Source organism: Mustela nigripes, chromosome 3, assembly GCF_022355385.1.
Source record: "Mustela nigripes isolate SB6536 chromosome 3, MUSNIG.SB6536, whole genome shotgun sequence".
Classification (NCBI taxonomy): Eukaryota; Metazoa; Chordata; class Mammalia; order Carnivora; family Mustelidae; genus Mustela; species Mustela nigripes.
The window spans coordinates 96,221,189-96,242,857 of NC_081559.1; the positions used below are offsets into that span (position 1 = coordinate 96,221,189).

Here is a 21,669-nt window from a genome sequence, read left to right on the forward strand (position 1 = left end):
TATGAATTTGACTTTTTTTAGATTCCACCGGCAAGCGGAATAGTGCAGTATTTCTCTTTCTGAGTTGGCTTATTTCGTGTTCATCTATGTTGTTGCAGATGACAGGGTTTTCTTAATTTTTAAGGCTGAATAATTTTATGCTGTGTGTGTGTTTATGTGTGTGTGTGTTTTAAACAACTTAGGTTGTTTCCATATCTTGGGTATTGTGAATAAGCATGGGAATACAGAGATCTCCTCAATATAGTGATTTTTGTTTTCTGTAGGACTGATGGATTGTATGGTTTTTCTATTTTTAAGTTTTTGAGAAACCTCTGTATTGTTTCCCATAATGGCTGTACCAATTTACATTCCCACCAATGGTGCACAACTCTTCCTTTTCCTTCCCATCCCTGTTGGCACTTGTTACTTTTGTCTTTTTTATAATACCCATTCTGACGGGTGTGAGGCAGTATCTCCTTGTGGTTTTGATTTGTATTTCCTTGATGCCAATGATATGCAGCATTTTCATGTATCTGTTTGCCATATCTGTATGTCTTCGTTTTTTCATTATTTTTCTTTGTCAGTGAATTCTGTTATTTATTTATTTACTTAGGCTCTCTTCTTAGTATTCATGTTCATGGGCTTTAAGTCTGCATTTTATCTCGAATGAGGATTTTCCCTCCTTTCTGCACACTGCTCTCCATCTAGAGGATTTGTGGGTACTTCCTGCACACTTGCCAGATACCCAGTCTGTAACCAAGGCTTACAGCAGTGACTTGGTGTATCTACCCTGTAGTATAAAATTGGGCATATCTCAGATGAAGCTGAGTTAGCAAATGAACTGATTCAAGTCCCATCTTTGGGGCTTTCCTTCTTTTATTTCGATCAGGATCCTGTAAAAAACTGTAGCTGCAGGAAACAATTAGTTTCTACCAACCTTCTTACAAGATCGGGGGGCCTTTTCTCCTGACCATATTTTCATGAAGAGAGCTTGCTGCCTTTGTCTTCAAACATTCATAGAAAGATTTTGATACCCAATAAGTATTAGGTCTTCAAACATTCAAGCTAATCTTTGATACCTAATACCTAATAAGTATTAGGTATCAAAATCTTTCTATAAATGTTTGAAGACCTAATACTTATAAGGTATCAAAATCTTTCTCATTTTTATGGGCCTCTAGGCCCAGAACTCAGTAAACCTAAGACTTCAGTACCCTCTCCTTTGAGCTCAGGTTCTGGTTCATAGGGTTATTCATCTTGTCTGTATAGTTTGGAGAACCAATCTATGACAGTTATGTATCTTTTTCAGCTATTACTTAATGGGAAGTTCTTACTTTGAAGTCCATCTATCCATGCCTGGGCTGCACAGTAACCATGAATCCTTAAAGTCCTGCACAAAAATGTCCATATCTTAAATGTTTGTATTTTCCCAGGGTATTGGGTGTTTAACTTCCTCTGATCCTCAAAGTTTTCAAGAGCTACTGACCTAATGTGACTCTTCCTATTTGAATGCATGTTGTATTTGTCAGGAAAAGCCCTCGTAGTCAGAATATATTTTATTCCTCTTACATTGCATATAATTACATTTTATACCTTCAACAACATTAGCATAAATTTAAAAGGCAACATACAGTGGCAGCTTTGGAAAGGTTTGAATAGCAAAATTGAAATTCAGCTTCATAGTAGTTTTTTTTTTTAAATCCTTTTGGCAGTCAAAGGAAATGCTTCCTTTAATGGAAAAAATGCAAATATTTAATCAAAACAACAAGCTTGAAATGATGAGGGTATTTATTTATGTTTTGGTCTCTTAACAACTGTTTTTCTGAGGTCATGGGAGTTAAGTGCGGTTTGCTTGTTAGAAGGCAATGAATGCATTTTCAGCAAATGTGGGCTCCTGAGACTAAGTTCGTGTTGTGCGTTTAGTAAGTGCTCAATGGGTGCTAGTAAAGGATGACGGAAGTCTGTTATAATTTATTCTAAGTGATTTAATTGACTGGGCTCGTGTTCCAGCCTACCTTCAAATTCAAACATCCTGTATACAGCTCTTATGAGTCTTGCCATGACTTAATAAGAATGAAATTTAAAAATTAAACTGGGAAATAAAAATATATTACTTAGAAGTATAAAAATAAGTACAACATTTAAAGAAAAACACAGAAGAGTTGGAATGAATGAAAAATGACCTAGCTGTATCTCTCAAAATTTGAAAGAGATACAATGCAATAAACGATCTAAAACTAATTAAGAAAGCAATCCCACTTATAAGAGCAACCAAAAGAATATAACACCTGGGAATAAATCCAGCTAATGAAGTTTAAGAGTTGTATACCAAAAAATTATAATATGTTGAAAGAAAATTTAAAAAGACGTAAATAGAAAGACTTCTCACTTTCATGGGTCAGAAGACATAGCATTGTTAGACGGTGATATTCCCCCAATTGATTTACAGACTCAGTGGATTCCCTACAAAGTCTCCGCTGACTTTTTGTAGGAATTTATAAACTGATGCTAAAATTCATGTGGAAATACAAGATATATTCATATGAAAAACAATGAAAACCACTTTGGAAATGAAGACTGAAGTTAGAAGACTCACACTCCCAATTTCAAAGCTTATGACAAAGACTTCAATCCTTTTAAATTATTTTCTAGAACAAAGATTTTTTTCAAAGATTTTATTTATTTATTTGACACAGAGAGAGAGAGATCACAAGTAGGCAGAGAGGCAGGCAGAAAGAGAGGGGGAGGCAGGCTCCCCTCTGAGCAGAGAGCCTGATGCAGGGCTTGATATCAGGACTCTGAGTCCAAGACCTGGGCTTAACCCTCTGAGCCACCCAGGTGCCCCTAGGACAAAATATTTTAAGGCCAAAAGGAGCCTTATAGATTACTGAGTTAATTTCCCTTTACATGTGAAAGGAGGAAAATAAAGAATGGAGAAATAATTTGTCTGAAGTTACATAGATAGTTATTAACAGAATCAGATATACAGATCTTATATTTGAATTTCTAAAATGTAACAAGACTTGCACAACCCGATAGAAACCATCTACACAGTAAAACAAAAGGTGTAACATCATTCAGGTTATTTGATCATTGTTACCTATCAGAATATCTGCATATGATCTTAACAACTTTTTTTTTTTTTTTTTCCTGGATGAGACAAACATACTAAAACTATCAGGAAGAAAAAACGTGAAGAGAACCAAGAAATTACAGAAGTATGTTCTCACATACCACAGAGAATTTACTAAATTAAAGAAATATATAAAATTATTTTTGAAGGAAAGGCTTTTTAATCTCTGTGCTGTAATGATGTACATGGGTATCAAAATTATTTAGTAACCCAAGTATTATCTTAATTTTGAAGTAAGGAGAACAAAACCTTTATGCTTTCCAAATTTATTCTGTAACTTACGATAATTGCTTTCACATTTTGACTTCATATGAAGGGAGTATAAATTATCTTTGAAAAGAAAGTTTGGATTTTCTCCATTGCATAGGCAGGTGATGGAAAATTAAATCCACTCCCCACCATGGCTGTTCTTAGTTTTTTGTGTTAATGTTTAAGACTCAGTGTTCTTGGAGTTTTATATTGATTCGAAATTTTAAAAATCATCAAATTTTAGAGGAGATCGGAGGCTTATGAAGATTTGGTAGTGAATGTTTGCAAATTTGTAGTTAATAAGCTGCACACTTCTGAAAGGTGAATTTTTGGGGCTCGTGTGATACATTTTTACAATCTGAACAATCTTTAAAAATTGAGAGATTTTACACAAATATTTGAATTTCTGGCTTCTCTTAAAAATTGAGAAGCTTGAGGGTGCCTGGGTGGCTCAGTTGGTTAAGCATCTGACTATTGGTTTCAGCTCGGGTAGTGAGCTCAGAGATTCAATATCAAGCCCCACGACAGGCTCTGTGCTGAACGCTGAGTCTGCTTCAGATTCTTTCTCTCTCTCTCCCTGCCCCTCCTTACTGTTTCTCTCCCTGTCTAAATTAAATAAATAAAATATCAAAAAAAAAAAAAAAAAAGAGGGGTTGGATAAAGTAAACTCTCATTCCTGCATAGTAGTTTTTGTGCAGTTGAGTCCCAGCTGCCAGTATCAGGCAGAATGTGAACTTCTAGGCAGACACAGTTGCCCTGGGGCCAGCTTCACACATTTGCATCAACTTCTTCACTTACTAGCCCTTTGGGTTTGCATAACTGTCTTGGGGATTGCATCATTTTTTCCTCTCCCCTCTCCATAAGGCACCTCACTGAATGCATGTGAACTTAGTGAAATAATATCAGAACTCACTGGCACCAGGGCTAGTTTCTATATGTCTAAAGAGTCACATGAGGGTCAAGTTGAGTTTCTTAAAAGAGGAAATTAAGAATCTTTAGATAGAAACATTCTCAGCAGAGATGAAAATTCACTTATGAGATGGAAATACTTCAAAATCACAATGGTTCGTGGCCCTCTCAAGGGGCCACGATACTTAAATAGATACACAGTATATCTGTGGTATTAAAATTTCATAGGGAGAAGTAATCCGGAAAAAAATTAAAGGTCGCTGAAGGAAGGATATACAAAATAAAAGAAAAAGGTGGGAGAAACAGTGAAATAGAGGGAGAAGTTAGTCCTCAGAAGTGAGGCCAGTGTTTTCTTGTGATCTGTGGCTCCTTCATATGCAAAGAACCTCAAATAAATGAATAAAGAAAATAGTAATTCTGTCAAATTAGAGATCTGCCTTCAATCTAGCTGCACAGGAGGCCACCCAATCCGACTGCAAATGTTAGCAAGCATTTCTTTTAATCCTCAGCTTTGTTGAGATATGATTGACCTGTAACATTGTGTAAGTTTAAGATGTACAGTGTTATGGTTGGTACTTGTACGCATTATGAAATAATTACCATAACAGGGTTAGTTGACGCCTTCATCACATCTTACAATCACCATTTTGTGTGTGTGTCTATGGTAAGAACATTAGCTATTCACTCTCTAGAAACTTTCAACTATACATTATTATTAACTATAATTACCATACTATACATTAGATCCCCAGAACTTATTGATCTTATAACTGGAAGTTTGTGCCCTTTGATCAACCTTTTCCCATTTCCCCCACCCTCTTGCCCTTGGCAACCACCTTTATACTCTGTATTTCTAGGAGTTCAGCTTTTTAGTTCTTGCCTCATTGCTGCAACTAGGACTATGTTGTACTATGTACTATGTTGTACTATGTACTATGTTGAATAAAAATGATGAGAGTGGATATCCTTTTCTTGTTCCCGATCTTAGAGAAAAACTCTGTTTTTCACCATTGAGTACAATGCTAGTTATGGGTATTTCATATATTGCATTTACAATGTTGAGGTGCGTTCTCTCTAAACCCAAGTTTGAAAGTTTTTATCGAGAATGGATGTTGTATTTTGTCAAAAGCTTTTTTTTAAAGCATCTACTGAGATAATCAGATCCCAAGTAGGCAGAGAGTCAGGAAGAGAAAGAGGGGAAAGCAGGCTCCCTGCTGGGCAGAGAGCCAGATGCGGGGCTCGATCTCAGGACCCTGAGATTATGACCTGAGCAGAAGGCAGAGACTTTAATCCACTGATCCACCTAGGCACCCCATACTTTATCTTGTTAATGTGATATATCACACTGATTAATTTTTGAGTATTGAAATACTCCTACACCCCTGGAATAAATCCTAGTTGATTGTGATAAATAATTTTTTGAATGTATTGTTGAATTCCATTTGCTTATATTTTGTTGAGGACTTTTTCATTTTTGTTCATCAAAGACATTGACTTTTATGTTTGGTTATTTGTAGTATCTTTGGTTTTGATAGCAAGGTAGTGCTGGCCTTGTGGAATGAATTTGGAAGCTTTCCTTCCTCTTCTATTTTTTGGAGTAGTTGAGAAGACTGAGTATTAGGTCTTCTTTAAGTGTTCATGGTGCAATTTACTGGTGAAGCCATGTAGTATTGGACTTTTGTTTATTGGAAGGGATTTTTGTTGTTGTTTTATCTTAATTACTGATTAAATTTTATTACTACTAATTGGTCTATTCAGGTTTCCTTCCAGATACTATTTTGGAAGATTGTATGTTTCTAAGAACTTATTCATTTCTTCTAGGGTGTTCAATTTGTCGGTGTATAATTTTCCATAATACCCTTTTATAATCCTTTGTATTTCCCTGATAGTTCGTTATTGTTTCTCCTTTGTTTTTAGTTTTTCGTTTTATTTATTTGAGTCCTCTCTTTTTCTTGATGACTCTGCTAAGATTTTATTATTTATTTTTATCTTGAACCAGATCTTGGTTTCACTGATCTTTTCTCTTCCTCCTCCTCCCCCTCCTCTTCCTTCTCTTTTTTCTTTGTTTCATTTCTTTCTGCTCTAGTCTTTATTATTTCCTTCCTTCTACTACTTTTGGGTTTTGTTTATTCTTTTTTTGTTTTTTCCTAGCTCCTTTAGGTATAAAGTTATGTTGTTTATTTGAAGTATTTCTTGCTTCTTCATGTACGCCTGTATTGCTATATACTTCCCTCCTGGGACTGCTTTTGCTGCATCCCAAAGGTCTTAGACCTTGTGTTTTCATTTTCATTCATCTCCATGTATTTTTTTGTTTCCTTTTTGATTTCTTGGTTAACCCACTCATTGCTTAGTAGCATAGTGTTCAGCCTCCATGTATTCGTGTCCTTTCTGGATTTTTTCTTGTAATTGATTTCTACTTTCAAACCACTGTGGTTGGAAAAAGCTTCATATGATTTTAATCTTTCTTAAATTTATTGAGACTTGTTTTTTGGCATAACATGCGATCTTTCCTGGAAAATGTTGCAAATGCCTTTGTAAAGAATGTGTATTCTGCTGTTTTAGGATGGAATGTCATGTATATATCTGTTGGGTCCATCTGGTCTAAGGTGTCATTCAAAGCCACTATTTCCTTGCATTCAGCTTTGTGTTTCTGAGTTCAGCTTTTTTAGAATCCATGTGTAAGTAGGCTCATGCAATATTTATCTTTCTCTGTTTGACCTATTTTACTTAGCATAATGCCATCGAGGTCTCTCTGTGTCATAAATGACAGAATTTCCTTCTTTTTATGGTTTAATAATATTCCATTGTCTGTGTGTGTGTGTGTGTGTGTGTGTGTGTTTATTTTCTTTATCCACTCATTTGTCAATAGACATTTCGGTTGTTTCTGTGTCTTGGCTATTGTGAATAATGCTGCAAAGAAAACAAGGAGTGTAGGTATCCCTTTGAGATACTGATTTGATTTCATTCAGATATATATTCAGAAGTGTGATTGCTGCATTTTATGGTAGAAAATCCAAGGAAAAACAGATTTTATCATTGCTGACCTGAATATAAAGTACTATAGTGTAACCATTTTTGGAGAATGTTTTGATACTGCCTGGTAAATTGAACATGTTGCATAAGCTCTGACCCAATGAGTTCTCTGTGTGAGAGAAAAATTTTCCTGCTTTTGTTCAGAAAAATGTATGAGCAAGGATGTTCATAGCAGTATCATTTGTAATGTGGATGGCAAAATGCTGAAAACAGCCAAAGGCCTATTTTTGGGGAATTGGGTAACTGTTGTAAATCAATTTAATGTGATTATTAAAATGTTTAAAATGAATGCGAACTCTTTTATATTCATAGATAAATCTTGATGCCACAATATTAAGTGACTAAAAAGTAGTGACTAAGTAGAGAAAACAGGATACCATATATGTAACATTAAAAAGGCACATTAGGGGCACTTGGGTGGCTCAGTGGGTTAAAGCCTCTGCCTTCAGCTCAGGTCATGATCTCAGGGTCCTGAGATCGAGCCCCACATCGGGCTCTCTGCTCAGTGGGGAGCCTGCTTCCTCCTCTCTCTCTGCCTGCCTCTCTGCCTGCTTGTGATCTCTGTCTGTCAAATAAATAAAATCCTAAAAAAAAAAAAAAAAAAGGCACATTAAACGACACTGTTTATCATTCTTAGTACCTATATACATAGTAAAAGTATAATTCATTCACAGCAGTAGTGGCTTTCTCACTACGAAGTAATGGCTAATGGAGGTATAATTGTATAGATAAAGCTTTATTTCTTAAGACAAGAAAAGATTAAGGCCAATATGGCAAAAGGTTAACTTTGTTAAATATGGGTGTTAGGTACATGAATGTTTTTGTTACTTTATGGACTTTTGGCATGTTTACAAATTTAAATTAAAAATAAAACATTTTAAAACACTATAGGGATATAGACATTTCCTCAATCTGGTAGTTCTTAGTTACAAAGAAACCAGACAGTCTCATAATCACTGGAGAAAAAATTATAACTAATTCTACTGAAGTAAGGAATGAAGAGTTCCCACTATCAACTTGCTATCTTAGCCAATGCAATATGACCAGAGAAAGAGATAAGAATAATAAATATCGGAAACAAAGAGCCAACTATGTTGCTATTTTCTACCTAGAAAAATCCAACAAAATAAAATAAGCACATTTAGAATTAGCAAAACTGTTCAGGATAATACCTAAACAGTTGAAACAGTGTCAAATTTTATTAACCAGTAGTATTTTTCCTATGGTTCCTATATCCAATTAGAAAATATAATCACACAAAAAAGTATTTAGCTTCAAGTGCAACAAAAATAAATAAATATCTTAGATTTGAAGGAGGTATGCATAAGGGCTATTTAAAGAAATTTATAACACTTTACCAAAGGACATGAACAATAACCCAAATCAATGGAGAGATATTGCTTAAATTGTCTTTTGCTATATTACAAACTACTCCAATATTTGGTTACTTAACATAAAAATGACATTATTATTTTTTTTAATGATTTCACAAGTTGGCATTCCCTGTGTTTTTTCTGTTGTTCTCACCTGAGATCATTCATATGGCTGGGGTCATCTGAAAACTTGACTAGAGCTGGAGGGTCCAAGGTGGGTCCAAGGTGGCCTCACCCAGATCATCTTGCAGTTGATGGGCTAGGTACCTCAGTTGTCCTTCTCCAGTGGGCTAGGCTGGCCTCCTTCATTTTGCTTTTGTATTGGTCAAAACAGTCATAAGCTCTTTCATATTCAAGAGCTGGAATGGACACCCCTCTAGACTAGAAGAACACCAAAGACACATTTCAAAGGGAGAAAGGACTTTCTGGGGTAGAAGAAACTTTTGGCCATTAATCAATCTACCACACATTTGCATCACTGAATAGTAAGACTCATAAATATAATAATCTAAATTTTTTCTTTAATAATCTATTCAGTTAAATACAATCCAATAAAAATCTGTGCATTAATTTTTGTAGAAAATTATGAGATAATCCTATTTCCAAACAGAACAACAAGGGAAACTTGACCAACAAGTTTGGTACAAAGATTAGGCAAATAGATTTATTTTGTTTTTTTTTTTTTTTAACAGAGAGTCAAGAAAAACAATCGTGTATATTGAATTTGTTATTATGAAGGAGCATTTCAAATCAGTGTGGGAAACTTAAACACAGAATTAATGAATATCCTTCTTTAAAAAGATTTATCTATGTATTTGAGAGAGAGCATGAGCAGCAGGAAGAGGAAAGGGAGAGAAACTCTCCAGCAGACACCCCCCTGTGCATGAACCCTGATGTGGGGCTCCATCTTAAGGTTCTGAGATCATGACCTGAGCCAAAATCAAGAGTTGGATGTCTGACCAGCCGAGCCACCCAGGCATCACTGAGTATCCTTTTCAAAGACCAAGTTAAATCTGTGCTCTATATCATGGACAAAAGTATATTCAGATAGAACCATAAAAATATTAACGGAACATAATGGATTTTTTTTTTTTTCAGTTTAGAAGGTATAACGGAAAAGGTTTATGCAACTGAACACAAATAAGTTATAACATTCTGTACAATGATGAACAAAGTGAAGAACCAAGAGGTAGACTGGGAGAACATATTTACAAGCCTGTTCATAAAGAATTAGCATTCAAAATGAATTACTAGTTCCTATCAGGCAATAAAAAAGCAATAGGAGAGGGAGAGTGGGCAGATAATTTAAGCAAGCTATACAGAGGAGAATAATTCAATTGACCAACAAACATAAAGATTCCCAACTTCACTAATAATCACACAATGTAAATTTAAAAAATGAGATCAAAAGGTTTAAGATTAATTCTATTCAGGAGTGACAGCTATGTGGAAAATAGGTAGTCTCATCACAGCTAGTGATGGCATGCATTCTTAAAATATTGTCAAAAGTTATTAGGCAATCTCTATCAAAATTAAATAATTTTACACTGTAGTTCCACCTTTAGAAATCTGTACCTTATAGAGAAACTCAGGCACAAAAGATGCCTATGCAGTTCTAATGGAGGTACTATCTAGAATCAGAAATAACATCGCCTGTCTAAATTTCTGCTCATAAAGTTAATAAACAATTTATTGTTCATTCATTCTACAGAACAACATAAAACTGTAAAATATGAATCAGGCCCTTCTATATTGAATATATTAGGTGGAAAGTCACAGAGAGATAGATGTTGATCCCATTTATGTAGAAAGAAAAAAATCAATATTTGTATATTTCTGCAGGTAAACAAGTGGGAAAACTATTACAAATCATTATCTCTGGGGAGAGGAGTGAAAGGCTACAGTTTTCACATTACAGTGTATGTGCATTTTTTTTACTGCTTGTGTCCCTTACAAAGAGGGTTGATGCATGTATTATGGTATAGTTTTTTAAAGGAATCTGAGTGAAAGATATTACTAACTTAGAGATTTCATCAAGTTCTAGGAGGTTCCAGAGACAGTGACAAGGAAGCCAAGGGCTGTGGAAAGTTTCTCACAGGAGAAAGTGTTGAAGAAACTGGGCATATTGTGTTTGAATAAGAGAAAACTTATATTTCCTCCAGGGATCAGAGCTATGGCCAAGTGGATGAAAATTCAGGAAGCAGAGTAAAACTTTCTAACTCTTCACGATCCCCAAATGTGAGATGGGTTTCTAAAAAAGGCAGTAGGATCTTCTGTCAGTGGAAGAGGGAAGCAGAGATGGGGATACGATGTGTTAGGATTATTTTAGAGGTAATGACTGTGTTGGTGGGGGTTGAAGAGGGGCTTGGCAGAAACCCTTTAAACCTTGGGTTCTGGAACTCCAAATGTCCTGAATAGAGGTTAACATAAAAATTATCATGCATGACCTAAGCTATGTGGCTGATGTGGTCCATGAAGTGTCTTAGATTATGTCCAGAACAGAGCCAAGGCTTTTAGCTAGATCATAATTTTCTGAGAGAATTCATAGAATTTCACTCTTAAGTGGATGCAGATAAGTTATGCCTTTTACATTTCAGATCTTTTAGTATCAAAGTGGGATTCACAGACCAGAAGCATCAGCTTATTAGACATGCAGAATCTCAGACTTTACAGTAGACCTGTACTGTAAAGACTCCACCAGATATCCCTATTCTTGAATCTGAGAAGCACTGATTTATCCAGCTATCTATAGAACTTCTTTTATTCCTGAGCCTTCAAAGCCCAAATAAAAGGAAACAATTCATTCCAAGGAAAGAAAAATCCTCAATAATTAGAAGTTTTGATTATCACTGTTCATAATCTGGGAGACAAGAAGGGACAAGAAGGGGGAAGCACAAGAAGGGAAGTATGGCCATATACGCTTACATAGGCATATGTGCATGGGTGTATGTGTCATACATACACAACGCGTGTGTGCATGCACACGCACGCACACACACCTTTAACCTCGCTGTCTCGAGCCATCAGTGTAAGGGAGTGCTCATCAACTGTTTTACTTCTGCAAGGCATTTCAGCCCACTTCCCCACAAGTGAACAGCACTCTCAATTCAATTAAACATTGAACAGAAACAAGATAAACATCTTTGAGACTTTTTCATACATTTCATCTTGACAGCTATTATTACTTAGGACACCTTTAATGTCATATTCTACATTTTATGGTTTATTATGAGTTCTTTCCATTGGTTTTAGCATATGAATAGTTATTTCAATCTTGATTTACTAGGCTTTGAGCATTTTTTTCCTTGCATCAGGATTGTTTGGGACATACGGGTTGTGGAAGGAGATTACCATAAAAGAAGAGGAAAAAAGAACCCTTAAAGAGAAAAAAGCTTCCAGGTAGCTGGAAATATTCTAATTACCATGTAAAGTCTTAGCAAAAACGTATGGCCGTCTGACTTTTTTTTTATTATATCCATTTCCTGGATTGCTTTGGCTTTTCAGTTGTATACTAAAGCATTTAATGGAAAATAATGAATTCAGCAGTGTAGGGGGACATCACAATTAAACCTTGCATTGGATCATTTCAAAACATTGTTTTTCATAAACAGTTTCCTTAACAAGTCATGTTGCTTTCAGTGGGCTTTGCAGAGTTTAGAGCACATTCTGCCCAACTGGCCCCAGATGGAAAATGTGCTCTTCAAATTGGATGGTTTTTTAAGTGTAGCTCTCCACAGCCTTCTGAAAGGAAAAAAAAAAAAAAAAAAAAGCTTGAACAGAATGCATTTAGTAGCATGGTCTATAATTCCCCCAGCATCCCACGTATTTGGATGTTTTTGCTTCTGGCTGTGGAATTTTTCTAATTTAATTAACTCATTAGCGTTAGCAGATGACACAGGGTGAAAATTCTTTTCCCTAGTCACTTATTTAAATATTCCTCCAGTCCTCTGGGGTTATGTGCACACTTTATTTATTTTTAAAAGTTATTTATTTATCCGTTTCATTTTTATACTGAGTTTCCCCGTAGGAGTTCATTCATGGGCAACATACGGGCATTTCATGTAATGAAATAGAAATGTTTCTTAATACGATAAATGGAGAGGAGGTAGAGAAGGGAACTAAACAGGGGGAACAGCTTTACTAAGAAGAACTGGGAGGAAAGGAACAGATGGTTGGAGAAGAGCAGCCAGAGCTGAAATGCTTATCCTGGTCCAAAACCCTGCCATTCTGTCTCTTAGCTTTCGGTTGATACACTGTAAAAAATGTAGCAATAGTTTCTGTCTGGAAATCAGCTGGAAATACTTGAATGGCAATGAAGGCAAGTTTTGCAGAAATTATTCCTGCCAGAAGTGAGTCTTCTTTGTGCCAGAAATATTCATTCATTCAGATTTTTTTACCCTTTTACCGTATAAATCTTCCATCCCTCCTTAAAAGTTGAGGATATGTGCTTTACATCCTTATTTCTTCTTCTTCTCTTTCTTAGGGCTGAACATGAGGTCTGGGACCAAAATAGATATTGGACAAATATTATTAAATTCCGAGTGAAAAAGATTCAATTGAGTTATAACTAACAGTTGTTGAGTATCTACTCAGTACTTTATTTTTTATTATTTTATTTTATTTTTTAAAGATTTTATTTATTTATTTATTTATTTATTATTTGAGAGAGAGAGAGAGCGAGCGAGCATGAACAGGGAGGAGAGGAAGAAGCAGGCTCCCTGTAAGTGAGGAGCCCCATGCAGGGCTCGCAGGGCTCGAAGGACCCTGAGATCATGACCTGAGCTGAAAGCAGAAGCTTAACTGACTGAGCCACCCAGGTGCCCTCTACTCAGAGCCATTCCCTTAATGTAATTGCTGCTCTTGGTATTTTAATTTTATCTATGGGAAAACTGAGACCAAGCAACGTTACACAAATTGCTCAAGTTTACAGACATCACTTATGGCCCCAGAAATTTTCAGTTGGAGAACTTGAACTCAGGACTATCCAGGATACTGCTTCCCAGAAGGATGTAGACATGGCATAGTCAGGATGGATGGAACCTCCAGCCACCACGATGGAGCTTCTTTGTGTCCCAGCTGGGAGAAAATCACCCCCTGAGTTTCTGTAGCAAATACATAGTTTCAGGTAATGGAAAGGGGTTGACCTGAATTCTATGTTTTGAAAGGCTAAACTTTATGGTATGTGAATTATCACTCAAAAACATATTTAAAGAGGAAGGGTTGGACATGGATTAAATTTTGGCTGCTTTCGAGGTCTGAAGATCTTACCCTGCCCTCCACTCCCAAGGGACTTAATTCAGATTAGCGTCAGTGCTTTACCTGTTGGAGTTTGCTGAGCTGCGTGCTGAGCAACAGCGGAGATTCCCAGACTCTGCCTGCCCAGGAGTCTCCTCGTTCCTGTGCTGGTGGCAGCCATTTATGTCAAGAAACCCCAAGGCAGTAATTTCTAGGGTTCCTTTCTGGCATTTCCACTCTCAGCTCTATGTTCCTGAGTAACTTCTAGAGTGAGAAGTTTATAAACATGAGCTCATGAAATCATTCTTTAAAACCAATTTTCATCATCATGCAAGATTTTCCTCCACTTCAAAGTAAAAAGCGGCTGTTACACCCTGCAGAGAGCGTTTCCAGCTACTAATTTATCTGGCAAGGATGGGCCGCATTTGGGAAATCTGTTCGCATGCAATCTTTTAAATCAGTTTCAGGGTGCTGTTAGGGTTTGAATAGACATTTTATCTTTGTAAGTCTTATTGTTGGGTATTTTTTTTTTTTAATTCTCCTGTCCAGGGTGGAGAGAGTGATTTTCTGTTCAGAGTGTGTGTGCACACACATAAGCAGTCACATACATGTTCATACACACCGACACATGTGTGCAACCCACACCCACTTATATACACGTGTGAGAACTTCATGAATAGATGTATCGATAGCAGAAAACTATTGAGCCAGCAACTCTTCTAAAAAGAAGCTGCTGTGTGTATGTATTTAAAGTATAAGAAAAGCCAACATCTTTCCTTTTTGTGGATTTAAATACATCCAGATGAAAAGACTTCAGTACAAACCTGACAGGAGTTTCAAACATTCTATTTGGTAGCGATAAGCAAATCTTAAGAGATTCACAGTTTCCTCTCTTCCCCCCCTGCTCTTTCCGTGTAGAAACGAGAGCAAGATACTCTTCGAGGACCATGGGGAAAAGAACAGGAGTGGGTCTTGGAACATTTTTCCACTTTTCCAGATTTTCTCCCACTTTTGTCCTTGGTGAGGGAGGTTCTCTCCTTCATTCTCTGAATGAGTTTCTACGATTCTGTTTGTGCATTAGTTTGGAATCTAGATATGTTGTTTCTCTCTAGTCAACATTAGTTTTTGCACGAAGTCAAAGGCCAGTTTAAGCAGGATGATTAGTGGGCTGGACAGAACAAGCATTCAGAGGGAGATGGTGATCCAAATTGTTTGTATCTGATATTCTTCTTCGAGGTTAGCGTTTTCGGATTAGTTGTGGTGCCTAAAGAAAGACAGTTGTGTCTGTCAGCCCCTATGTGTTCCTGGGCCCTTGAGGAAGGGAAAGAGACCAGGAAAGGGGACATATCTTCACCCTTTCAAGCTGGCGCTGCATGTTGGAGCCTTTTGGGGAGCTTAAAGTCTACGCCAATTGATTGATTTGAGCTCCGTGACTCCCCAGGGACTCCAGTAGATGGCAAAGTTTGCCATCTGCTTCAACCAGTGGTTACTGACCCAGGCTGCTATCGCCTGGCTCTGGTGCCAGGGGGCCCTGTCTCTAGAGATTCCAGAGCTCTGGGAGGGCCTGTGGGCATTGGTCCGTTTTATAAGGTCTCCAGGTGATTCTAGGACAACCAGGGTGGAGATCTATGAACTACCTCGTCGGGGACAAGAGCCTTGCTGCCCTCTTCTTCTGTCTTTGGCACGTTCAATTTTGAAATCATTTTTTGTAGGATTTATACCACATAGGATGCTAGGTACTGCCAGGGGTGGTGTCGATGAGTTTGACCCGATTTCTGTTCTCTGGTTGTGTTTGAGGCTGCAAACAATCCTAGTTTGCATAGCTCATTGCTTCACAAAGCTGACTAAAAAAAATATCTTGACTCATACATTGTCTCATTGCAGCCTCACAGGAGCCTGGTGAACAGATTGGCAAACGTAAACTCACAGAAGTTAGGGAACATCCTCAAGTTTCCGTGGCAAAGAGGGCTGAGAGCTCAATCTTCTAATGCCTTTGGTTCTACCTTTTTTCTCCATTTCTTCAGGCACTACCATTAACATTTCAGAGCAGAGGTGGGGAGTGGGGGAATCAGAGACGCAGGAATTGCTGTGGAGAGAAGTTCTCAGGATATATGTGAGTGTATGTGAGAGTGTGAGTAAGTGTGTCTGCATGTGTGTGGCTACATGCTTGTGAGGAAATACACCTTTGAGGTTTATTTAATGGTGTTATTTAGGTATAGTCCCTTGAAAATTATGCAGTCTGTTAATAAAGTCTGTTAATAAAGCCTGGCAGGATAAAGAAATCACTGATGTCTTTAGGAATATTAAAGGGTCTGCTTACCCTTGAAAAGCCATTACTATCTGTGAGGAAAATTAAAGAGAGTTTATGAAGGTCCACACAGATCCTACAGATACCAAGAAATGGTATTTTCATCAGTTAGAGAGAGATGTACATGAGAGGAGGGGGAGACGGGGTATCGAGGTCCATCAGTCAAAAAAAGATGCTTCATATCCTGTCTTCCTTCAACCCTTTGACCATTTTCCTCCCCTTGCAAGAGTGGGAGAGGCTTCCTACCCATCACGTGGAGGCAGATGTGTGTTCTTTACGACATAGAGTTGTTAGAAGCCGTAGAGAAGGCGTGAACAGGACTCAGTTATGGTCCTTTATAAGTTAAGGCATGTCCTAAGCACAATTTTTAAGTTGGTAATAGTTTTAAAATCAAGATAAAATGTTTTCTTTGAGGCCTGAGTATGTCTGTGTTTTTGACTAATAAAGTAATTTCAGGTTTATAAATGTGTAGAGAAGTTCTTTGCTTTAGCCATATTATATTGTCACTGGCTTTTTATGTGTTCACAAAGATGGCTGTAAACATTCATTTATTCATTTATTCACGTGAACAAGTGCTCATTGAGTGTCTATCCTGTTGCTATGCATAGGCATTATACTACATAGGAGAACTTAAGATATTGTCCCTGTTCTCCAAGAACTTCATGTCTGGTAGGATTTCTAATTCAACACTATTGCCCAGAAGGCTCACAGAAAGGAGACCAGGAGTTGCCCAAGGAAGGATGGCGGCCTGTCCAGGGATATCTCTATGGGGTGTGAATCTATTATTGTCAAGCCTGGGAAAGAGAAACCATTCTAGATATTCAAGCTGAGAGAGAATTAATGCAAGGAATTTTTTAATGAAACTGTTGGAAAAGCAGGAGGAGCAAAAGGCCTAAGTGGGCGGTACTCAAAGTCTTGGAAGCTGCTACCTCCTGTTTTTATACTGTGCTTGATGGAGGAATCAGAAGTTACTAGATCATACAGTCACCTGCTGTTGATGCTGCTGCTCTGCAGCTAGAAGGGCTTTTCCCTTGCTGTTACCTTCTCATCTCTCACTGCCTCCTATTGGCAGAACCCAAGTTGGCCAACCGACTGAGAAATCTTGATAATGTTTGTACATCTAGACCTACAATAAAGAGAACAGTGTAACAAGGGAAGGTAGGGATGGGTGGGGGGAAGTGATGGCATGAAATCCAACAGTGAATTAACCAGCAGAAAGGGATAGGGTCTGGAAGTAGCCATTGACATCTAGAGTTTTCTGTCAGGTTTTAGACTTAGAAACTTACAGTTAGTTAGAAAACTTATTAGTTTAACTTATTATTAGTACCTGGAGCTGTGATCAGACTTTGAATTCTGACTGAAATTAATTCATATAGATGGCAACATATCCCCTAAAAATTCATGTTGGAGCCCTAGCTCCAAAAGGACTATATTTGGAGTTAGGGCCTTTTAGGTGGAGGTGATTAAGGTTAAATGAAGTCTTAAGAGTGGGGGCCTCATTCAATAGGATTGATGCCCATATAAGAACAAGAAAAGAAAAGAAAGAGGCACCAGAAGTATGTGTGCAAAGGAAAAGGTCATGTGAGGACACAGAAGGTGGCCAAATGAAAGCAAAGGAGAGACCTCTCACCGGAAACCAACACTGTTGCCACCTTGATCTTGAATTTCCAGTTTCCAGAACTGTAAGAAAAATCCATGTTTATTGTTGAAGCCGCCGAGTCTGTGATATTCTGTTATGGCAGCACAAGCTGAGTAATATACTAAGCAAATACATAAATGATGAATGTAAAGAGTCAGATACTGAATTGCAAATTTGTACTAAAAATACAACTTTTCAAAAGATTGCCTCCTTATATTTGCTGGTCAATACAGTTTTCCTCTATAAGTGAAATGACTTGGGAATCAAATAAAATTGGAAGATTGATTTATGGCGGTGGTCTCTAATCAGGGGCTTTTGTTTGATGGTATAAATGACCAGTGAAATACCAAAGTGTCTGGGATCTGGCATGCTCATGTCCCTTCTAGACTTGCAGTCCTTTCTGGGTATGTGTAAATGTGGGCACTCTTCACTTGACAATGCTGGAAGTGGAATCTGTCAACCTTTCTGACTTTTCCTTTGTGGACTCCTCCCCTTTTCATATCGACACATCTTGGTTGCCATTTTGTTTCTTGCATGATATTGTGTGGTCTTGCATTGATCCTTTTGGATATCTTTACTTTGATCCTTTCCATGATTGCTTTATGGTATAATTCATGATTTTTCCAGTTCTTGGGATGGGGTAGTACATACATTTAGGGTGGTAACTGGCCAGGACACATGGCTTCAGCGGTGCTACTTGTTGCCATTGACCATGTCCTTCTGATTGGCCAATCCCTGTGTCTTATCAGTTGCTGATGTTTTGAAGGTCAATCTCTGCCTATATAACTGGCACTATAAAGTATGAAAAGCATGAAAAGAAACTGACTGGATTAAACCATTCAGTCAGCCTTCCACATAGCAAACTAGGCTGTTTGAAAACTTTTGAAAAGATCCCTGTTTCCCAAAATGACGGTCTCATCAGCCTATTATGGAGCATAAAATCGCCTCACTAGCATTGCTTATGAAAGAGTTTAATCATACTTACCAGAAAGGATGATAAATATATCTGATATTTAAAGCTTACCTACTATGTGCCAGGTAGTGGGAAAGTTCTTTAAATGGATCATCTCAGGGACACCAGGGTGGCTCAGTTGGTTAAGCTACTAACTTCAGCTCAGGTCATAATCCCAGGGTCCTGGGATTGTCGGGCTCCTTGCTCGGCAGGGAGCCTGCTTCTCTCACTGCCTCTGCGACCCTCTCTGCCTGCTTGTGTGTACTCTCTCTCTCTCTCTCTGGCAAATAAATAAAATCTTAAAAAAAAGGATCGTCTCATTAATCATCACAATAACCCCACTATGAAGCAGGACCTATTATTAATGCCATTTTGTAGATGAATCAGTTGAAACCTATAGAGATTAAATTGTTTAATGTTTTCAGCTAGTAAGAGTAACCAAACCTTAAGATTAAGTGTTATGCTCAGAACAAACAAGTTACCTTGTCCTACAAGACACTTGTGTGATGTAATTGCTGCTTATGGCTGAGAACTTTTCTCACACATTGTTTTCCCAGCTTCTTTGTTCCTAAAAAACTGGTTCCCTCTTCTGGGGGGCACACAAACCTCTTTCTGGCTTTTTCCCAGCAGAAAGATTGGTCCCTCTATCTGGAATGCTTTTTACCCATATTTTATTATTATTATTTATTTATTTATTTATTTATTTATTTATTTATTTATTTGACAGAGAGAGATCACAAGTAGGCAGAGAGGTAGGCAGAGAGAGAGGAAGGGAAGCAGGCTCCCTGCTGAGCAGAGAGCCTGACGCGGGACTCGATCCCAGGACCGTGAGATCATGACCTGAGCCGAAGGCAGCGGCTTAACACACTGAGCCACCCAGGCGCCCCTTTACCCATATTTTTATGACTGGCTTCTATTTTTACCATTCTGTCTAAAGGGTTCTCCCTTTCTACATGCTTGACACTCCTTAATACCACCTCCTGAAGATTATTTCCTTCATAAGCAGATACCTCCCATGGTTTGGAATGTTTGTTTGCTTAGTTATTTCCTACATCTTCCATGAAGTTCCATGAAGACAGGAATCTAGTTTCCCTTATACATGGCTATGTTACTAACACCTAAGTACTGAGTCCTTCATATATTAGGTACTTAATAAATACATGCTACATGCCAAAGGATCATCTATTGAGACCTGTCAAATGCCAGGGATCTTTGGGATGTGACTTAGGAAGGAGAGGAATATATTAACAAGAAAAGACAATGAGAAAATGAGTGGGGTATGTTTTTGATGGAGGGAGAAATCTCAGGGCCCGAGTCGTCCCTCTAGCTGGAGCCATCATTACAGAGAATATTCTGAGCTCGAAGTGAGGGCACACAGTATGCACACAATGTGTGTATCTCCTGAGATGAGGCGGGGGCAGCAAAATGGGTGGGAACAGCTGAAAATAGGAAAGGCAAGCCCTTACAACAAATTTCATGGAACTAGTAGTTTGGCTGATACTAATAGCATGCAACTAGCTTTGTTCTGGAAAATGCTGCCAAGAGTTTGTTTTTAACTCCTAGATTGTACCAACCAGCAAATAAGAACTTTCTGTATTTAAGCTGTGCAAGGTGATGATAGTGGTTAATAATTAAGTCCCTAAGGACTCCCATGAAACATGGGAGAGAAAGAAGTCTTCGGCCAGTGGTGTGACCAGGAAGCTCCTGTGAAGGAGGTAGGACCTGTGCCAGGCCCTGGAGAAGAGAGAATTAGACCTGATGGAGATGAGGGGTGTGATCCAAGCGTGGTTTCAGGAAGATGCCTCACACATTCAGGGACTGGAAAAGGCTACTTGGTGGGAAATAGACATTGAGCATAATGTTGAAAAATTTGGTTTTATATCCTGAATTCAGGATGGACTCCCAGGAGATTCTGAGTGGATGAGTAATGAATTGAAATTGGTGTTCCTAAAAGCAAGAAGTGGCAGATGAAGGAGAGAGCCTAGGGCTGGGAAGGGAGTTCATCGGTTTCCTACCACTGACCATCATTTGGGCCTGTCTGGGGCATCATTGTCCCCGCCCTCCTCCTGGTGGGGGGAACAAGGAGCAGGAAGCCATATGCAGGGGGCTGTGAGGTCAGATTCTGCTATATCCCTATTAGATTTGGAGTCATATTTCTTTTCAATTTTATCAAAAGCTGATTGGTAGAGTGTGTTATTAAGTTCAACTTTACTTTGATAGCAGGACAATGGCTATGTGTTTTGTGTGGATTATGAGGCACTTCTCTACCTCCAGGTGCCTCCTGAATCATCAAAGATGTATTAGATTAGGTTAGCTTAGTATTTAAGGTTAACTGGTTTTTAATGTAATCTGTGCATAATTATAACTGACATGTAAGTTGTAGTTTATTGTCTTTAAATCATTGTACATCTACATGTTTTTTGCAGGTTAGAAAGGTGAGTTTCAGAGAAGCTGAATGACTTGTCCAAGGTTACTTGGAAAACGGGTGGGAAAGTATGGACTAGAACCTGTTTCTTTTACTTCAGGCCATTTATATCTTCATGAAGACTAGAAGCTAGTGCTTGACACACACAATATATTCCTACTAACCAAGACACGTAGTCATTCTAGAGCTAACCACCACAGTGGAGTACAGGGATTAACTATATCTGATCTGATAAAATGCCATGGGTGTTCAAATACTCATTGATGATGACATGGCCTCCACCATTTGTGGAATCCACCTGTCCTAGAGGGCATGTATCTTATACGTCCCCCACATCTGTTTAACTTACCTATTTTCCAATGAAATATTGGCAGTGATGTTCAGGTTTCCGTTTCCTCTCCTCGTGCCTTGGGCTCAGCCACTCTTGGTTGTGG

General features: G+C 38.0%; 1 protein-coding gene across 3 annotated transcripts in view; it reads left to right on the forward strand.

Annotated features, from left to right (window-relative positions):
• The window catches only part of NCKAP5 (NCK associated protein 5), a 949,833-nt gene that overhangs the window by 110,504 nt on the left and 817,660 nt on the right, over nucleotides 1–21,669 (forward strand). The gene's annotated exons all lie outside the window — the stretch shown is intronic.